The 21827-nt window shown below is 45.1% G+C and overlaps 1 protein-coding gene across 1 annotated transcript in view; it reads right to left on the bottom strand.

The window, feature by feature from the left end:
• LOC126263161 (pancreatic triacylglycerol lipase-like) overlaps positions 1-17761 on the bottom strand; it is a 268537-nt gene extending 250776 nt beyond the window's left edge. Inside the window, exon 1 of the mRNA XM_049960238.1 lies at positions 17692-17761. The gene's annotated coding sequence lies outside the window, so the exon portion shown is untranslated. The remainder of the gene's footprint in view (positions 1-17691) is intronic.
• Between the last annotated feature and the right edge of the window lie 4066 nt (positions 17762-21827).

Genomic DNA, 21827 nt, shown 5'->3' on the forward strand with positions numbered 1-21827 from the left:
GCTCCTCTAACGCATGTAAACTAGACAGAATACTTTTAAAAAAGACTGTTTTTCTTCTGCATCTGTCATATCCAAAGTATTATGTAATCTAATTATTACCAGAACATTTAGAAGATGTACAAATTGTTACAACTTAAAGTCAAGTGTGGCACGCCAGTCGGAACGAGAGAGCAGAGAAGGCTGTGAAGACGTCAGCCAATTGCTCGCTGACCGACCATAGATATTAGTAGACAGGCCTTGCTGTGCAGAAGCTACAGGGCTGGTGTGGCTCCAACATAAACCACGTGACTGTTGGCAAAACGTGACGGGATTTCAAATCAGCGGTCTGCCATCCTATGTTTGTATCGTATTTTACCCACATTTCTCAACTGACTGCCAAACGCGTCCAAAAAATTACTTTTTTATTTGCGAAAAATTATGTCAGAACTACATTTGACCTGGATTTGTTCACAGTACTATTTATAAAATCTAACAAATACATCGAACGCCCCTTGGGTGGGCAGTGGGACGAAATTACTATAAACTATCAATTAAAGTAAAATGTTGTTAAAATTCTTTTAAACAGTAAGAGTAGGCTCGTGTCAAAACTTTAAATATTGGATTCGCCGCGTTTTGAGCTCTAGTCACTTATAAAAGAAAATGGGATATGGGAATTATGTCAAATTTAGGTGCCAAAATTGTCGATTTAGAGTATCAATTTTAGGTGCACTTCAAAGGTTCAGTTCCTACTATTTTCACAAAAGTTTAAACTATCAGTTTGAAAAAAATGATATTTCAGATGAAAGGTGAGACTTTGAAGTTTCAGAAAATAATTTTGGAGCCTACATTTATTTAATAGTATTAGAAGGTAGAAAAAAATTCTCTTCATGTGTCGACTATAGGTGCTCTTACCTTATTATAGTCTCACTTGTATATACAAAAAGGCGCATAGGTGCAGATGGCTTAAAGTTTTCCGTTTCAGGGCCTGTATCCAAAGCTGCCTTCGGTTTTCGTCCTTAGGGAACCTATGAGTAGGAACGAAAACAGTTATACTTACTTTTGTAATTCTGCCAGAGACAGCAAAAGACTTGGAAGAACAGTTGAACGGAATGGACAATTTCTTGAAAGCAGGATATAAGATGAACATCAACAAAAGCAAAACGAGGATAATGGAATGTAGTCGAATTAAATCAGGTGATGCTGAGTGAATTAGATTAGGAAATGAGGCATTTAAAGTAGTAGATGAGTTTTGCTATTTGGGCAGCAAAATAACTGAGGATGGTCGAAGTAGTAGGATATAAAATGTAGACTAGCGATGGCAAGGAAACCGTTTCTGACGAAGAGAAATTTCTTAACATCGAGTATGGATTTAAGAGTCAGGAAGTCTTTTCTGAAAGTTTTTGTATGGAATGTAGCCATGTATGGATGTGAAACATGGGCGATAAACAGTTTAGATAAGAAGAGAATAGAAGATTTTGAAATTTTGTGCCACAGAAGAATGCTTTAGATGAGGTGGTTAGATCACATAACTTATGAGGAGACACTGAATAGAATTGGGAAGAAGAGGAGTTTATAGCACAACTTGACTAGAAGAAGGGATCGGTTGGTAGGACACGTTCTGAGACATGAAGCTATCACCAATTTAGTACAGGAGGGAAGCGTGGAGGGTAAAAATTGGAGAGAGAGACCAAGCGATGAATTCGGTAAGTAGATGTACGTTGCAGTAGTTACTCGGAGATGAGGAGGCTTGCACTGGATAAAGTGCATGGAGAGGTGCATCAAACCTGTCTTTGGACTAAAGACCACAATAACAACAACAACTTCTAGATGTCTGGAAGCGAAAAGTTGGCGTTCTGTTAATGGTACGTAAGAAGACAATATCTCATTCTGGCGTGCAGGTACAACACACTCTAACCGATGGCGCAGCAACATAGGTGTACAGCAGGAAGAAAATCTTTGTCATCTGACGTCGCTCCAGGGAGGTAAAATCACCCAGGGAATTTCAAACTAATGATCACGTGAGTTGCAGTTTGGAAGGAGGTGTCTCATGACTTTTGTCAAGCAGTATGTAATGTCAAAGTCACATCGATCATTCCTCACTCGAGTAGCACGGGAGAAAAGTTAACAAAGAGTGTATCAATTCCTTTAAACTTTTTGTACTCTTCAAGTTGCTCTACATTGTTTGTTATCACATCGCAGGAAGATACTGATGTAAGAAGTAATGCAGGTCTGCAGATACTATACTAAGAACTTCATAATCATTACCAACTTATGTTCCTATACCATGCACTGTAGACAAGAGAAATATACTCTTCATGGAATGGAGTAAAAATCTGCGTTAAGCAACTGGCCGGTGGATGCAATAAAAATTATTCTTACAGCTAAAAACAATCTCGATGCATTTGTGCATAAAGAATTAGGTGAAATTGGTGCTGTGTGCAACAGCTAGTTGTAAAACACATGCAGGCTGCTTTTCGTTATAACGCTTAAAACAAAGATAAAAACAACAGGAGACGCAATAGATTGTCGATATAAATATTCGGTAGAATCACTCGTAGTTTCGCAAGGTGTCTGGGAGTCTGGACACGTCCAATATAAACTACCAACATTTACAGATTTCATGCACCCTACCGGCCCCAGTACCACAACAAATGATGTTCGCAAAATGTGTCAAATAGGATTACACTATAATATAGTGGGAGATGACATCACCCATCTATACTTTAACAGCGGAATGATAAGTCATCTAGAATCCCATATACATACACATATATCTCACAGAGATCGATCACACATGAAAAAAAGAGTATGCAACTATTCTACACAAATTTTGTCCTCTTTGTGTAGAGCTCTACACAAAAAGACTTTGCTAAGGGGTAGTATGTTGAGGTTCTAGAATGTTAATGATGTCTCATTCTCAGAAATACTACAGACAGATAAGAGGTCAGGTATAAAATCGTTAGAGTGTGTTTAAGTGTAAAACTGGTGGCTGCTTGCTACATATGGTGGTATAGCCAAATACTGCCTCAGTCAGGTAGAGCACTTGCCCGCGAAAGGCAAAGGTCCCGAGTTCGAGTCTCGGTCGGGCACACAGTTTTAATCCGCCAGGAAGTTTCATATCAGCGCACACTCCGCTGCAGAGTGAAAATCTCATTCTGGAAACATCCCCCAGGCTGTGGCTAAGCCATGTCTCCGCAATATCCTTTCTTTCAGGAGTGCTAGTTCTGCATGGTTCGCAGGAGAGCTTCTGTAAAATTTGGAAGGTAGGAGACGAGGTACTGGCAGAAGTAAAGCTGCGAGTACCGGGCCTGAGTCGTGCTTCGGTAGCTCAGTTGGTAGAGCACTTGCCCGCGAAAGGCAAAGGTCCCGAGTTCGAGTCTCGGACGGGCACACAGTTTTAATCTGCCAGGAAGTTTCTTAACCTGGACAGTCTGATAGTGACGTCATAGTGAGTCGGCCATACTGTGTCATAAATTGTTCTAAGCAATGTAAGGCCGGTCATAAATTATAAACATTAAGATAATAAATTAGGCCACAAATTTCGCTTAAGTATATACTGGATAAAATCACAAGGTACATTCTGGGAGAGGAGGGACAGAAGGGGGTGACAAAGGGGGAGGGGGATGAGGAGCTGAGGATGACAGGTGGTGTTTGTTTGCGTAAGATTCATAAATCACTCTGGCCGGAACTGCTCTGATCGCACAGAGCTGGAACCCGACAGGACCCTAGATGCACAGGGCTATCGTAAGCGATTCATTCATTTTGAAATTTATATATTTTGCAAAATACTACAACCTACCGAGTTTGCATCATGCCCACCAGTTGGTATTACGAACGCAGTGGCTGAACAAAATGGCGAAAAGGAATAAAAGAGTTTTTGCGTGTTGGAATATGCGAGGTTTTTATCTATTACAACGATACAGTGTGCTTTCGAAGGAATTATGGAAAAGAACCGCCATGTAAACAGACCGTTGTGCACCGGTATTGACAATTTAGGGACGCTGATTGTCTTTTTAAACAGAAACGCTTCCGTCGACCAAGTGTGGCAGATGCAACCATAAAGAGGGTGAGGGGTAGTTTCATATGTCGTCCAAAAATTCAACGGTTCACACAATCCACAAATTTGGAACACTGTAGAAAGCTGTGTGGAATATTTCGCGACTACGCTTACATTTCAGACCGTACCGTTTGCAGCTCGTGCAAAAATTAAAACCGGAATATTATGCCAGCACCTTCAATTTTGCATCACAATGCAAGAAGTACTTGAGGATGAGCTTTTCGCTTCCAAGCTGATATTCACCAACGAAGCAACATCCCATTTATCTGGAAAGTTTAATCGTCACAATGTGCGAGTGTGGAGCACTGAACATCCCCAAACAACTGCGGAGCGTGAAAGATATTGCCAAAGGTTAATGTTTTCTGTGCAGTGCCATAGACGAATGCGGTTTTCTTCAGTGAGAATTCTGTGATGTATACCTTTTGCATTGACATGTTGCAATTGTGGTTGTTTCCACTGATTCCAAGAATTTCGTCTTCCACCCCTGCATTTGAGCATCGAAGTTCGTTGCTACCTAAACAACGAAATTCTATGTCGCTGGCCTGGGCGTAATGGTGAAGGTGATGTGTCTCTGTTCCCTTGCTTACCCCCACCCGACCTCCTCGTGTTTACATATCGCCACTGCCAAGAACACTTAACAATTTAATAAAACGTTAATGCTTCTGTGATGACGATGTTGCTACAAAAGATATGGAAAGAACTTTACTAGAGCTTCGGCGTATGTCGTGTGATGAGAAGGACACTCGTAGAGTGCAAAACGCAAACATGGAGAGTTTACGGCGATATTCATGCATCGGTCACAGTTGTACAACAATGATTTGGCAAATACATGGTTTTGAGTTATTTGTAGAAGCCCTGTACCTATTGGGTTCATATCAGGAGAATTGGATTGCCAATGTAGCACGATTATGGCCTATTAGCACGAACAGTTGTACTGCTGGGAGATGCCATAAAAATGGTTCAAATGGCTCTGAGCACTATGCGACTTAACTTCTGAGGTCATCAGTCGCCTAGAACTTAGAACTAATTAAACCTAACTAACCTAAGGACATCACACACATCCATGCCCGAGGCAGGATTCGAACCTGTAACCGTAGCGGTCGCTCGGTTCCAGACTGTAGCGCCTAGAACCGCACGGCCACTCCGGCCGGCAGATGCCATCATCGTCTACGAAGACATCAAGCGTGGAGGAATGTGGTCGATAACCAAAAATGTTCACACAGTCAGCAGCTGTAATGGTGCCCGTGATTACTACCATAGGTCCCATGGAAGCCCAAGTAAATGTGCCCCACAGCATAATACTGCCCCACTGGATCTACTTCTACTTACAGGGTGTATCATAATTAATGGCATAAACGCATAGATCTGAAAGTACACGATAGTAGAAGCAAAAAAGTCTCGGTAAACATAGGGTCGAAAATACATACGTTAAGAGCTACTAGCAATTTTTCATCTTCGATACTGTGAAACAAATCTCTTACACTGCAGGCTCTTTGCTTTCCATATTTTGGGAAGTGGTAGTATGGACCAAAACAAGAAAAAATGTCCAGTAAACATGTTCTCTAAAATGCATACGTTAAGAGCTATGAGCACTTTTTCATCTTCGCTACTTTGAAACATAACCCTTCTAATGAACAAATGCTCATAACTTTTAAGGTATGCATTTTAGAGCGCATGTTTACTGGACTTTTTTTTTTGTTTTGCTCCATACTGCCACTTCCCAAAATATGGAAAGCAAAGAGCTTGCAATAGGAGAGATTTGTTTCACAGTATCGAAGATGAAAAATTGCTCGTAACTCTTAAGGTACGCATTTTCGACCTTATGTTTACTGAGACTTTTTTGCTTCTAGTATCGTGTAATTTCAGCTCTATGCATTTACGCCATTAATTATGATACACCCTGTAGATTCCTTGCAAACCACGGTATGGTGCGGCCGGCCTTTGTGACCGAGCGGTTCTAGGCGCTTCAGTCTGGAACCGTACGACCGCTATGGTCGCAGGTTCGAATCCTGCCTGGGGCATGGATGTGTGTGATGTCCTTACGTTAGTTAGATTTAAGTAGTTCTAAGTTCTAGGGGGCTAATGACCTCAGATATCAAGTCCCATAGTGCTCAGAGCCATTTGAACCATTTGAGTACGGTGCGTGGCGGCCGATACCCTATACCACTACTAGTCATTTCCTTTCCTGTTCCACTCTCAAATAGAACCAGGGAAAAACGACTGTCTGTATGCTTCCGTATGAGGCCTAATTTCTCTTATATTATCTTCCTGGTTCTTACGCGCAATGTACGCTGGCGGCAATAGAATCATCCGGCAGTCAGCTTCTAATACCAGTTATCTAAATTTTCTCAATAATTTCTCGGAAAGAACCTCCTTTCCTCTATGGATTCCTATTTGAGTTCCCGAAGCATCTCCGTAATATGTAGGTGTTGTTCGAACCTACCGGTAACAAATCTACCAGCCCGCCTGCCTCTGCCTCTGGCCCTTGTCCATGTTACAGTGCGTGTTTTGGGCAGGGATACACCTGAATGACTGCACATCCAAACATGAACATCGACGTATTGTAACAATCAATGTGATTAATCCGACTAGGTGACATGATTCCAAGAACATACGTGACAATCTCGATGATCATTGCAGTCATGACTTACGACATCGTTTGTTCAGCATGAGAATACGTAGGGATCGTCTGCTGCAGAGTGCTATATTCAACGACCTCCACTGAACGATGTGCTCTGAAACAGATGTGCGTGGTCGAGCTTTGTAACCTGTCGCCACATCTGCTTCAGATCGTGGACATAATAAATCGGTGATAGCGGAATACCACCGTGACTGTGGACAACCTATCAGGTTCCAGAAAGCCCGAGTACTGGCGAAAGAATCGTGGATGCGAGAACACAAAATACGGGAGGCGATCGAAATTATTAAGCAGCCTAACAACATCAACAGAGAAGATGGCTACAAACTCCCGGCGTCCTGGCTGCCGGCCATCCCAGTCCAACGGGCCGCGAGCGGTCGCGGGGCAGAAGTTACACGGGACACGGACGTATCTTCACAAACAGCTGTAGAGCAACCATCAGTCTACTTCCGCGCACACCAGGAGGAAAACTTGCCGAGCGGAAGCCGAACGCTGATTGACGGACAGCTACCAATCGCTGACGACATGGACATCCACGAATAGCCTCTTTCCTTCCATCTTCCCTTACGTCATGACTAGCCAATCACATTAGAGGGCCAATTATTTTACAACAGTGACGTCAGAGATCGATAGTCTGTAATAAATAGAAGCACTTATCCACACGCAAAAACCAGTCATGCCCTGAGGAAGGCCGCTGCAATTCGGCCGAAACGTCGGTTTTAGTTTATTATTGTTGTTTATTTTTAGCAATGACGCGGCGTAATACCCGGAAGAATTTTAATCACTAGACTGTACCTGTCAGTATAGACTTTCTGTTTTGAGTCAATGTGTCCACACTTCGATACCACACCTTATGGGGAGGGGAAAATAAGCATTCAAATGGCTCTGAGCACTATGGGACTTAACATCTATGGTCATCAGTCCCCTAGAACTTAGAACTACTTAAACCTAACTAACCTAAGGACATCACACAACACCCAGTCATCACGAGGCAGAGAAAATCCCTGACCCCGCCGGGAATCGAACCCGGGAACCCGGGCGCGGAAAATAAGCATTAATGGCTTGCTCTTACCACATATTCTTGGAGGTACTAACCAACCTAAAAAAATACGGCTTGTACACTGAGGTGACAAAGATCATGGGATAGCGATATGCACTTATACAAAATGGTTCAAATGGCTCTGAGCACTATGGGACTCAACTGCTGAGATCATAAGTCACCTAGAACTTAGAACTACTTAAACCTAACTAACGTACGGACAACACACACATCCATGCCCGAGGCAGGATTCGAACCTGCGACCGTGGCGGTCGCGCGGTTCCAGACTGTAGCGCCAGAACCGCTCGGCCACCAACGGCCGGCTGCACTTATACAGATGGCAGTAGTATTGAGTACTGAAGGTACAGAGGGTCGGCGCATTGACGGAGCTGTCATTTGCGCTCAGGTGATTCATGTAAAATTGTTTCTGACATGGACGTGATTATGGCCGCACAATGGGAATTGAGAGGGCTTGTTCGCGGAACGTTAGTAGGAGCTAGAGTCCTGGGACATTCCATTTCGGAAATCCTTACGGAATTCAACATTCAGATATCTGCATTGTTAAAGCGTCTGCCAAGAATAACAAATTTCAGGCATTAACAACCACCATGGACAATGCAGTGGCCGACGGCCTTGGCACATCGACCGAGAACAGCGGCGTTTACAGTGCCAACAAACAAGCAACACTGCGTGACATAATAGCACAAATCAATGTGGAACGTACGACGAACGTATCTGTTAAGACAGCGAGGCGAAAGCTGGCGTTATGAGGCTATGGCAGCAGACGACCGACGCGAGTGCCTTTGCTAACTGCGCGACATCACCTGCAGCGTCTCTCCTGGGCTCGTGACCATATCGGTTGGACCCTAGACGATTGGAAAACCATGACCTGGTCAGATGAGTCCCGGTTTCAGTTGGTAAGAGCCGGTTATAGAGTCAGAGTGTGATGCAGGCCCCACAAAGCCAAGGACCCAAGTTGTCAAGAAGACACTGTGCAAGCTGGTGGTGGCTCCATAACGGTGTGGACTGTGTTTAAATGGACCGGATCCTCTGGATGCTCGTCTATTTGGCGACCATTTGCAACCATTCATGGACGTCATGTGACCAAACACAGAGGGAATTTTTGTGCATTACAATGGGCCATGTCGCCGGATGACAGTTATTCGCGATTGGTTTGAAGGACATTTTGGACAATTCGCGTGAATATTTTGGCCATCCAGATCGCCCGACGTGACTCCAATCGAACATTTTTTGGACATAATCGAGAGGTCAATTCGTGCATAAAGTCCTGCACCGGCAACACTTCCGCAGTTATGGACGGCTGTAGAGGCAGCACGGCTCAGTGGGACTTCCAGCGACTTGGATCCCATGCCACATAGAGTTGTTGCACTACGCCAGGCTAAAGCAGACATTAATAGGTATACCACGACATTTGTCACCTCAGTGTGATGGCTATAATTATTAGCCTGAAAAAGACGTAAATACTAACGTAATGTTATTCAGTACATCGTCCTCAGTCACCAATGGAAATGTCTGCTCTAACATGCATTACATCTTGTATAGGACTTATAGTTTAAGCTCATTCTCAATGGCCTTCAACACAAATTTTGTTTCGTAGTACATGTGTATAGGACATATGTGATAATAACTGGAAAAACATTTCTGTACAACACATTTCGCTATTAGTTTCCTACCATTAAAAACAACTTCTTGGCACCATTATGATTACAAACGTTTAGGCTATTTTCGTTATATTTACGATTTTGTCTGATCTTTTCTTCAGATCTGTCTCGCTATACACTGATGAGCCAAAACATTAATACCACTGCCCAACGCGAGATTGAATGCCTCTTGGTGGTGTTGCGAACACGTAACGTAGTAAGGAAATAGTGTAAGCGGAACAGAGACGAATGGGCTGTCGCTAAAACGAAGACACGGGCCGGAAATGAGGAAATCCACTGATACAGGTTGAAGCAGAGGAAACGCATGGATTTCACTATTGAATGACTGGGACACGGCTTGATAAAAGTAATAAAAACAAGCATTAAGTGATAGATTTTTTTGATGCAGTTTTGAAATGTACATACTTTAATTACGTTCGAAAAATAGTGTCTTGGAGATGACGTCCTTCTTGCTGGACACAAATTTAGATCCTCTCCCGAAAGTTACGCATGGCTCTCTCCAACATTTCATTCGGACGGCTTCAATTTCTTGACGAATGGAATTCTTCAGGTCATCGATTGTGCGATGCCGGTCCATGTACACGTTTGATTTTAAATATCCCCACAAAGAGAAGTCGCAAATCGAGAAATCGAGTGAGCTAGGGGACCAGTAAACATCACCAGATCTCGAAATAACGTGTCCTGGGAACATTTTTCGAACCACTTCCATGGGTGTTCTCACCGTGTGAGCTGTGGCACCATCCTGCTGAAACCATATTTCTCTCATATTCACTTGGCGCCTTGCAAGTTCTGGACGAAGAAAGTTGTTTAACATTTTAACGTAACACGCTGATGTCACAGTAACTGCAGTTCCTTCTCCTTCAAAAAAATAGGGTCCAACAATCCCCATGTTTGAAATGCGGCACTACACTGTTACCTTTAAGCTGTGGAGAGGTCTTTGGTGTAATTCATGTGGGTTCTCCGGCGCCCAATACCGACAATTTTGAAGATTGACTTAACCGTCTACATGAAAACGTGCTTCATCACTCATGAAGACTGTAGCATCTGCATCTTCCGTAAAAATTTCGTCCAACACGCGACAAAACTCTCTGCGCTGTACAAACTCCCCTTCACTAAGCTGCTGGACGATCATTATCATGTATGGGTGAAACTTAAGATCATCCTGTAAGATGTGGTGAAGCGAACCTCGTGACATACCCAGTGCTACAGCCTGTCGTCTAGCCGATCGTTTCTACATCTACATGGATACTCTGCAAATCACATTTAAGTGACTGGCAGAGGGTTCATGGAACCACCATGTAACATTTTCTTAAGTGTCCTGCCAATAAAATTCAGTCTTTGGTTAGCCTTCCCCGCTAAATACTAGCTAGAACTGCCATTCTCATTCGGTCTACATTTTTCGGAGTACAAACTGAACGGAGAAGACCAGGTGGTTTCTTTTTCATCACAGATCCAGTATTTCTAAACGCTGCAAGCCATCGGAGTACAGTATTTCGATCAGGCACTGTACCTCGACGTCCAACTCCTAAATTTTGATGGGAAAGACGTTGCACTGTGACTACGGAATCATTGTTTCTAAAGTACTTCTCGACAACGAACACACGATGCTCTACGCACCAACACTCCATAGCGACTGAATCTGCATTGTATGGGCAGGTTGCCAACATTCATTCAAGGTCAATAGCCACTCTCGTCGCCGCGTACTACCGGTTCAAAAAACATGCGTGTATAAGCGGTTCTGACAAAGCGTACTTTGCTGTGGCGCTGCGGCTGTAAACGAGACTGAAACGGAGAAGCTGTTCGCCTGTTGGTGTACTACTATCGTGAGCACCTATGGAAAGTGGTTGAAGTATAGTGAAACAACGAGTAGGCCATACGGTGTTGGACGACCACGTCTCATCACAAAGCATAGAGGTCGGAGGATCCCCCACTATATAGGCCAAGGTGGGCAGCAATCTGTGACAGAGCTGACGGCAGAGTGAAATGCTGGAGCAGGTATACATCTTTCGGAGCACACCGTTTAAAGGCCATTGTTGAACATGGAGCTCCACATCTTACGATCCCCACGTGTTCCTGTGTTGGCCCAGTGACATCGTCAGTTATGATTGCAGTGGGCACAGCAAACCGAGTTTCCACCGTGGATCAATAGAAATGTGTCGCCTGTCCAATGAATCGCATTTTTTGTTACACCAGGTACGTGGTTGGGTTATCCAGGCGAATGGCGGCACGAAATATGTACCGCGACACAGATGCAGGCCGATGAGGGCAGAATTACGCTATGGGGTACACTGAGTTGGGCTTCCATGGGATCTGTGGGGGTAATCGAAGGAATCATGAGAGCAGTGAACTACGTGAACATCATTGTGGACCTCCTGTATCGCCAGCCGGTGTGGCAGAGCGGCCGGCCGGAGTGGCCGTGCGGTTCTAGGCGCTACAGTCCGGAACCGAGCGACCGCTACGGTCGCAGGTTCGAATCCTGCCTCGGGCATGGATATGTGTGACGTCCTTAGGTTAGTTAGGTTTAATTAGTTCTAAGCTCTAGGCGACTAATGACCTCAGAAGTTAAGTCGCGTAGTGCTCAGAGCCATTTGAACCATTTTTGTGGCAGAGCGGTTCTAGGCGCTTCAGTCTGGAACCGCGCGACCGCTGCGTTCGCAGGTTCGAATCCTGCCTCGGGCATGGATGTGTGTGATGTCCTTAGGTTAGTTAGGTTTAAGTAGCTCTAAGTTCTAGGGGACTGATGACCTCAGATGTTAAGTCCCATAGTGTTCAGAGCCATTTGAACCATTTGAACCTCCTGTATCGCTTCATGGTCGAAGTCTCCCCCTACGGCGACGCCATCTTCCAGCAGGATAACCGTCCGCGTTGCAAGGTCGGAATAGTGCTACAGTGGTTTGAGGGGCGCTATGCTGAACTCACATCGATGTCCTGGCCACCAAATGTGCCTGAACCATTGGAACCCATATTGGGCGCCAACGGCGTGCCCATAAACCACCATCCCGCAATTTGCGGGAATTGCTTCACGCGCTTGTAGAACTCATAAAAAGCATAATATCTGTTGTTCTCTCAAAATTTTAGATGGCATGGCGACTGAGACCAAATGTTTCTAAAACCGAGAAAAGCCTGTTCCACCTATCTAATCGCCTTTCAGTTCGGCCCTCTTGCCACAGTCAGATACAACGAAAGCCCAATATACCTGGGAGTCACTCTGGACCGAACTTTAACATACAAACAACATCTTTCCAACTTGGCCAAGAAGATAAAAACACGAGTGAACCTTGTGAGAAAGCTGGCAGGCAGTACATGGGGAGCAACCACATCAGTCCTCCGAAGAGCATCCCTTGCACTGGTATACTCTGGAGCAGAATACTGCGCACCATTTTGCCTCCGAAGCGCCCACGTAGTTGGACACTGAACTCGGTTATGAGAGTAATTAGTGGTACAGTCCGGTCAACACCTACTTGTTGGCTACCAGTGCTTCCAAACATCTGACCACCAGACCTCCGTCGAAAGGCTGCTCCTTACAACCTCTGTCAGCAAGTTTCTGAAAACACATCGATCCCTCTTCATGACGATTTGCTGTCACTGCCCACGAAACGCCTCAAATCTAGAAGACCAGCCTATGAAATGGGAGTCCAAATGCTATCCACAGGATTCGACCAGGACGCAGAGTTGAAACGTGAGTGGCAAGCTACAAGAACCCGAAACCACGAACTTGTAGACAATCCAACAGTTACAGTTCCAGGCTTCCACCAACCAGAGGAGGTGTGCGTGCAGTTAAACAGATATCGGAGTGAAGAGGGTAGGTGTAAATACAACATGCATAAGTGGGGCTTTTCAAGTGACAGTTTGTGTGACCGTGGTGATACCCAACCAATGAGCCACAATGTGAATGAATGTCCAATCAGACGCTTCCCTGGTGACGAGAATCTCCATCAAGCATTCCACGAGGTACTCCGCTGGATCGAGTCCATCAACATCCGAGTGTAGTCTGGGGCGTTTTAAAACTTGTGTACTGTATATAATTTCACATGTTCATTTATATAGAGGGTGTTACAAAAAGGTACGGCCAAACTTTCAGGAAACATTCCTCACACACAAATAAAGAAAAGATGTTATGTGGACATGTGACCGGAAACGCTTAATTTCCGTGTTAGAGCTCATTTTAGTTTCGTCAGTACGTACTGTACTTCCTCGATTCACCCCCAGTTAGCCCAATTGAAGAAAGGTAATGTTTACTTCGGTGCTTGTGTTGACATGTGACTCATTGCTCTACAGTACTAGCATCAAGCACATCAGTACGTAGCATCAACAGATTAGTGTTCATCACCAACGTGATTTTGCAGTCAGTGCAATGTTTACAAATGCGGAGTTGGCAGATGCCCATTTGTTGTATGGATTAGCACGGGGCAATAGCCGTGGCACGGTACGTTTGTATCGAGACAGATTTCCAGAACGAAGGTGTCCCGACGGGAAGACGTTCGAAGCAATTGATCGGCGTCTTAGGGAGCACGGAACATTCCAGTCTATGACTCGCGACTGAGGAAGACCTAGAACGACGAGGACACTTGCAATGGACGAGGCAATTCTTCGTGCAGTTGACGATAACCCTAATGTCAGCGTCAGAGATGTTGCTGCTGTACAAGATAACGTTGACCACGTCACTGTATGGAGAGTGCTACGGGAGAACCAGTTGTTTCCGTACCATGTACAGTGTGTGCAGGCACTGTCAGCAGCTGATTGGCCTCCACGGGTACACTTCTGCGAATGGTTCATCCAACAATGTGTCAATTCTCATTTCAGTGCAAATGTTCTCTTTACGGATGAGGCTTCATTCCAACGTGATCAAATTGTAAATTTTCACAATCAACATGTGTGGGCTGACGAGATTCCTCACGCAATTGTGCAATCACGTCATCGACACATATTTTCTCTTTGGGCAGGCATTGTTGGAAATGTCTTGATTGGGCCCCATGTTCTTCCACCTACGCTCAATGAAGCACGATATCATGATTTCATACGGGATACTCTACCTGTGCTGCTAGAACATGTGAATTTAAAAGTACGACACAACATGTAGTTCATGCACGATGGAGCTCCTGCGCATTTCAGTCGAAGTGTTCGTACGCTTCTCAACAACAGATTCGGTGACCGATGGATTGGTAGAGGCGGACCAATTCCGTGGCCTCCACGCTCTCCTGACCTCAACCCTCTTGACTTTAATTTATGGGGGCATTTGAAAGCTCTTGTCTACGCAACCCCAATACCAAAAGTACGTGCTCCTATTGTGGACGGCTGTGATACAATACGCCATTCTCCAGGGCTGCATCAGCGCATCAGGGATTCCATGCGACGGAGGGTGGATGCATGTATCCTCGCTAACGGAGGACATTTTGAACATTTCCTGTAACAAAGTGTTTGAAGTCACGCTGGTACGTTATGTTGCTGTGTGTTTCCATTCCATGATTAATGTGATTTGAAGAGAAGTAATAAAATGAGCTCTAACATGGAAAGTAAGCGTTTCCGGACACATGTCCACATAACATATTTTCTTTCTTTGTGTGTGAGGAATGTTTCCTGTAAGTTTGGCCGTACCTTTTTGTAACATCCTGTATATATACTATATATAGGGTGTCACCTAGCCGGCCGCGGTGGTCTTGCGGTTCTAGGCGCTGCAGTCCGGAACGGCGGGACTGCTACGGTCGCAGGTTCGAATCCTGCCTCGGGCATGGATGTGTGTGATGTCTTTAGGTTAGTTAGGTTTAAGTAGTTCTAAGTTCTAGGGGACTGATGACATAAGATGTTAAGTCCCATAGTGCTCAGAGCCATTTGAATTTTGAGTCACCTAACATTACCGCTGGATATATTTCGTAAACCACATCAAATACTGACGAATCTATTCCACAGACCGAACGTGAGGAGAGGGGCTAGTGTAATTGGTTAATACAAACCATACAAAAATGCACGGAAGTGTGTTTTTTAACACAAATCTACGTTTTTTTAAATGGAACCCCGTTAGTTTTGTTAGTACATCTGAACATATAAACAAATACGTAATCAGTGCCGTTTGTTGCATTGTAAAATGTTAATTGCATCCGGAGATAGTGTAACCTAAAGTAGACGCTTGAGTACCGCTCCCCCGCTGTTCGATCGTGTGTATCGGAGAGCACCGAATTACGTAGGGATCCAAAGGGAACGGTGATGGACCTTAGGTACAGAAGAGACTGGAACAGCACATTACGTCCACATGCTAACACCTTTTTATTGGTCTTTTCCACTGACGCACATGTACATTACCATGAGGGGTGAGGTACACGTACACACGTGGTTTCCGTTTTCAATTACGGAGTGGAATAGAGTGTGTCCCGACATGTCAGGCCAATAGATGTTCAATGTGGTGGACATCATTTGCTGCACACAATTGCAGTCTCTGGCGTAATGAATGTCGTACACGCCGCAGTACATCTGGTGTAATGTCGCCGCAGGCTGCCACAATACGTTGTTTCATATCCTCTGGGGTTGTAGGCACATCACGGTACACATTCGCCTTTAACGTACCCAACAGAAAGAAGTCCAGAGGTGTAAGACCAGGAGAACGGGCTGGCCAATTTATGCGTCCTCCACGTCCTATGAAACGCCCGTCGAACATCCTGTCAAGGGTCAGCCTAGTGTTAATTGCGGAATGTGCAGGTGCACCATCATGCTGATACCACATACGTCGACGCGTTTCCAGTGGGACATTTTCGAGCAACGTTGGCAGATCATTCTGTAGAAACGCGATGTATGTTGCAGCTGTTTGGGCCCCTGCAATGAAGTGACGACCAATGAGGTGGTCGCCAATGATTCCGCACCATACATTTACAGTCCACGGTCGCTGTCGCTCTACCTGTCTGAGCCAGCGAGGATTGTCCACGGACCAGTAATGCATGTTCCGTAGATTCAGTGCCCCGTGGTTTGTGAAACCCGCTTCATCGGTAAACAGGTAGAACTGCAACGCATTCTCTGTTAATGGCCATTGACAGAATTGCACTCGATGATTAAAGTCATCACCATGTAATTGCTGATGTAGCGACACATGAAACAGGTGAAAGCGGTGACGATGCAGTATGCGCATGACACTACTTTGACTCAGTCCACCGGCTCTCGCAATGTCCCGTGTACTCATGTGTGGGTTCATGGCAACAGCAGCTAACACACCAACTGTACCCCCTTCTCCTGTGACGGGCCTGTTACGGACCCGTTTGTGTGCTACGACCATACCTGTTGCATACAGTTGGCGGTAGATGTTTCGCAATGTGCGGCACGTTGGATGCTCTCTGTCCGGGTACCGTTCTGCATACACCCTGCAGGCTTCAGCTGCATTTCGTCGACACTCGCCATAGATCAGTATCATCTCCGCCTTTTCAGAGTTCGAATACACCATGGTCACAGTTCCTACAACACTACACTATCACAGACGTCTGGTAACACGGTGTACTACGGTTGGTCTGCGTGCGGAGACGAATGCAGAATAACAATAGCAGCAAGCGCTACATGCGTACACTGCGACAGCTAGACCAAATCACAACAGTGCACTACAGCCACACTCGTAAACACGGTCGTCATCGTAAACATGTCCCTACAGATGCTGCTCGCCGACCGTGGCCCGTGTTTGTTACAACACGCAACTGAACGTCGGAGGTTTCAAGCGTCAACTTTAGGTTATAATATCTCCGGATGTAATTAACATTTTACAATGCAACAAACGGCACTGATTACGTATTTGTTTATATGTTCAGATGTGCTAACAAAACTAACGGGGTTCCATTTAAAAAACGTAGGTTTGTGTTAAAAAACATACTTCCGTGCATTTTTGTATGGTTTGTATTAAACAATTGCACCAGCCCCTCTCCTCACGTTCGGTCTGTGGAATCGATTCGTCAGTATTTGATGTTGTTTACGAAATATTTCCAGCGGTAACGTTAGGTGACTCACCCTGTATATATTTCTTTGTTTTGCTAAATGTGTATTACTGTAATTGATGCATACGATAATAATAATAATAATATCTGTTGTACTGTGTTTGAAAAGTGGAACAACACGCTATTAAACAGGTAATCATGTTTTGATTCATCGGTGTACATCTGTAGTTAGATGTCTAGTAGAGTCCACGATGTCTTATTGTAGACATTTGTGTAATGGGCAGTAGTGAACTTTGAGCCTGGCCTTTAAATTTCTAATCTAACCTGGTCCAGATCTCGTTGAGACAATGGAAAGGGACCAGTAGGAGAGCAGACAGATGTGGGAGGCAGCTTACTGGGAGCGTCGAAGCGCGCCGCAACAGCCTGCGTGGCGGGCAGCAGCGCGAGCGCCGGCAGGAGCAGGCAGACGGCCGGCAGCGCGCACGGCGGCAGCCACGGGTTCCGACACGGCAGCCACGCTCCGCACCCGCTGCTGGGCGCCGCGCGGCTCCAGCGGGCTGGCGTCGCCTGAAACCGGAAACAACGCCCGCTCCCTCAGCTCTGCGGTTTCTTTTGCGTTTACTGTCTTCCTCAAACCTGTTTACACGCTTCTGTCGTACATCGACATCTGTAAAGTGTGTGGTTCAAATGGCTCTGAGCACTATGGGACTTAACATCTGAGGTCATCAGTCCCCTAGAACTTAGAACTACTTAAACCTAACTAACCTAAGGACATCACACACATCCATGCCCGAGTCAGGATTCGAACCTGCGGCCGTAGCGGTCGCGCAGTTCCAGACTGTAGCGCCTAGAACCGCTCGGCCACTCCAGCCAGCTGTAAAGTGTGTGGCAGAAGGTGTGTATTGTATTAGTGTCATTTCACAGTGCTGGAAGAAAGATCGGTATGAGCCCAAAATTTCCTAATTTTGACGTCTTCGACATTACGCTGTATTTTTCGTTTTTTTCCTTTATTGAGTTTCGATTCCTCTCGAAGGGGGCGGGCTGGCAGCAGCGTAGTACACCGCTCCTCAGCCTACAGAGTTTGTTTTAAAAAGATGAAGATAATAAATAATAAAAGCAGGCGATAAAATCAGTGACTTAAATGGTAAAATGGCGAAAAATCGTGGAACTTAAAACATAAAACAAATGGTTGATGATGCTAATCGAATACATGTGAAGTAGACAGGTAAAATAATAGACAATTAAAAAACACGGCGACAGTCTGGTTTCTGTTCGCAAGAGATATAAAATTTACACCCAGCGACAGAATGATTTCTGTTCGCAACACTTTGGAAAGACGAACAACACAGAACATTCACTTGAACACTGCACTAAAAAGTTGGCACAAATATGACATACCACAGCCGAGGGCAGACGGGGGGAACCTGGACAGATGAAAGAAAAGGGGGGGGGGGGGTAAGAGAGTAAAAACGAAGTGGGGGGAGGGGGGAAAGGAGCTGATGGAGGACGAGGACCCATAAGAAGGGGGGTGGGGGGTGCTGGGCAGACGCGAGAGGGAGAGGGGAAAGAAGGCAGAGAAGGGGAATACAAAAGGACTTATGGGGGGGGGGCGAGAAGGGAGGCCGAGAGAGGTTAGGTGGAGAGAAAACAGGATGGAAGGGGGGAAGAGGGAGCCCAGGGGAAAGGAGGGGGGTGAGGATCAGAGTTGATAGGAGGGATAAACGGAGGGAGAGAGGGCATCTCATCCAGGTGGGGAAGTTGACGGAAGCCACCTTGGGAAATGAGATGAAGGGTGTAGAGATGGATGGTAGGGGGGACACAACAGTAAAGGCGTGGCAGAGGGCGGGGATTGGAGAGGGAAGGAGCAACCAAGGGCTGAGGGGGATCAAGGCGGCGGGAGGTGTAGAGTATGCAGATATGTTCGAGGAAATGGAGCAGATGGGGAAAAGAATGAGGTTGTAGAGGATCCGCATGGGGGACTACGCTGTATGTATGCCTGAGTATATCTTTACAAGTTTTCGAAATTAGGCTCTCGCAATTTTGTGAATAAGGCTCTCCAGTTTGAACATCGCCGATATGGTAGCGTCTCCTACTGCAATTTGTTGATCATTTGTGTGTTGGTTTCAAGTTCTTTCAGACATATCCGAAAAAAGAACAGACACGACATATATACAGTGCCACAAAAAATTAGTACACCAGCAAAGGCGACGTCGATTTTGATCCGATGACGGCTTATGCCACCTGGTGGATGGTAGATGTACTGATAATGGTTTCATCGTCGTCCGCCAAAAGATAGCGTAGTGGCGTAGCTAACAGAGTGCCATCTGTGTCTACCCTTTAATAGTGAAAGCTCAGTGTGGGCAGACGTGTGAAGCTAGCAGGCAACCATGCCATGGACATGCACTCGTGTTCCCTGTAACTTAGTGAGTATGAAAAGGGTCAAATTGTGGCCTTCCGAGTGGCGGGATGGTTCTTTCGGAGAATTGCCACACATGTTGGCGTGAGTTGTGCTACGATGATGGTGTCAGTGGTCCCGCGAACAGTCTCATACCCACAGAAGACGTTCTGGACGTGCACGCATCACAGACGCACGCCAGGATCTTCGCATTATAAGGACAGTAGTCGCAGATCGTACAGCTATCACAGCACATGAAACTTCTTTATTTAAATGTGTGTGTCAGTACTTAAATTTCAGAATGACTGAGAAGATGAAACTTCTACGTTATTTGATTCTGAAACAGCTGAGTACAACTGAACGTACTGAGCCTACTTTCTCTTTACTTTTTCTTATGATGTCAAGACTGACCCGCATATTCTACCGCAATACAATCTGACTGCTCAAAAAAAATTACAACCTGACTTCAAATAATTAATTCAATAAATGGCCCTGACTAAAAATAAATCTGATCAGTAACCTATACATATCATTTCAGAAGCAGCCGACTTACATAGCCTTCCTGCTCCCCAGAAAACAAATTTACTAATTATTTTGGGCAGTGGGCAGGATCAATTTAAGTGGGCTGGTTCTGTGTTGGCAGCGCTGTGTATCTTTTGCATTGGATCTCTGACTGCGCTTTCTTTGTAAGAGACTCTGTGGCTGGTTGGACTCGTTGTTGGAAGTTAATCGTCAGTAGTGTTGGGCAGTTGGAAGTTAGTCGCCAGCAGTGATGGAAGTACTGCTGGGCAATTGGAAGTGAACAGCCAGCAGTGATGGATGTTAAATGTGAGAAGTTAGCATTGATGGAGGGTAGAAGTCTGAAGTGTCAGCGTAGGCTAACGATCTGTACATGTTCGACATGGAGATTGAATATTATTCATGATTATATCCTTTGTACTAGATTTCAATGACGATTTATATTCGTGTTCGAACTGGATGTCCCATTATTAAGGTAAAAAATACATTATTTGGTTTGCAACAAAATCTTTCCTTTGCTAACCACATGCCTATTAGTAGTTAGTGGCTTTAGTAGTTAGAATCTTTTATTTAGCTGCCATTATTGACGCTTGCTGTATTGCAGTAGTTCGCGTTATGAAAATTTTGTGATGTAAGTGCTTAATGAAATGTATAGGTTATTCTTAAGATATCTTTTTAGTCAGGGCCATTCTTTTGAATTAATTATTTGAAGTCAGGTTATGTATATATATTGTTTTTGAGCAGATTGCGTTGCGCTAGAATATTGTGGGTCAGTGTCGACATGATATGAAAAAGTAAAGAGAAAGTAGGCTCAGTACGTTCAGTTTTACTCAGCTGTTTCAGAATCAGTTAACATAGAAGTTTCATCTTCTCAGTCATTCTGCAATTTAAGTTCTGACACACACATTTAAATAAAGAAGTTTCACACAGATAAGACGGCTTGTGAGCCCGGACGTGTCAGCACTAACTGTTGCGAACCGGTTATTAGCAGTGGTACTATATTCACGCACACCTCTAGCCCATCTTCCACTCACGCCACATCATCGACGTACATGACTCGACTGGTGCTGTCAGAGAACCACTTGTAAGATGGAATGGCGCGCCGTGGTCTTGAGCGATAAAGCAGATTCTGCCTGCACGCAAATAATGATCACTTGCGCGTACGACATAGATCTGGTGAGCGCCGACTCGTAGAGTGCACTCGTCCAAGACAAACCAACCCCCCCCCCAGGCCTTATGATCTAGGAGGCAATAATCTAAAATTCTTGTTTCTAGGGGGGACGCTAACCAAAGTTTGGTACGTGCAGAATGTTATTAACCCATTCTTTTGCCATTCTTGCAAAAGGAAGGTGACGGGTTGCTCCAACAGGATAATGCTCGCCCACATACTGCCTGTGAAACTCACACGTGCTCTGCAAGACGTGCAGGAACTCGCTGGCCAGCACTATCTCTGAACTTGTATGCAGTAGAGCACGTGCGGGATATGATGGGACGAGAAGTGGCTCTTGTGACTCATCAGCCAACAACTCTTAGACACCTAAAACAGTATTCGACATCTGCGCCTGCACTGCTGCCCATGGCTGTTACATCAGATACTAATATGGGTGTCTCAGCGTG

This window comes from Schistocerca nitens, chromosome 1 (assembly GCF_023898315.1).
Source record: "Schistocerca nitens isolate TAMUIC-IGC-003100 chromosome 1, iqSchNite1.1, whole genome shotgun sequence".
Taxonomy (NCBI): Eukaryota; Metazoa; Arthropoda; class Insecta; order Orthoptera; family Acrididae; genus Schistocerca; species Schistocerca nitens.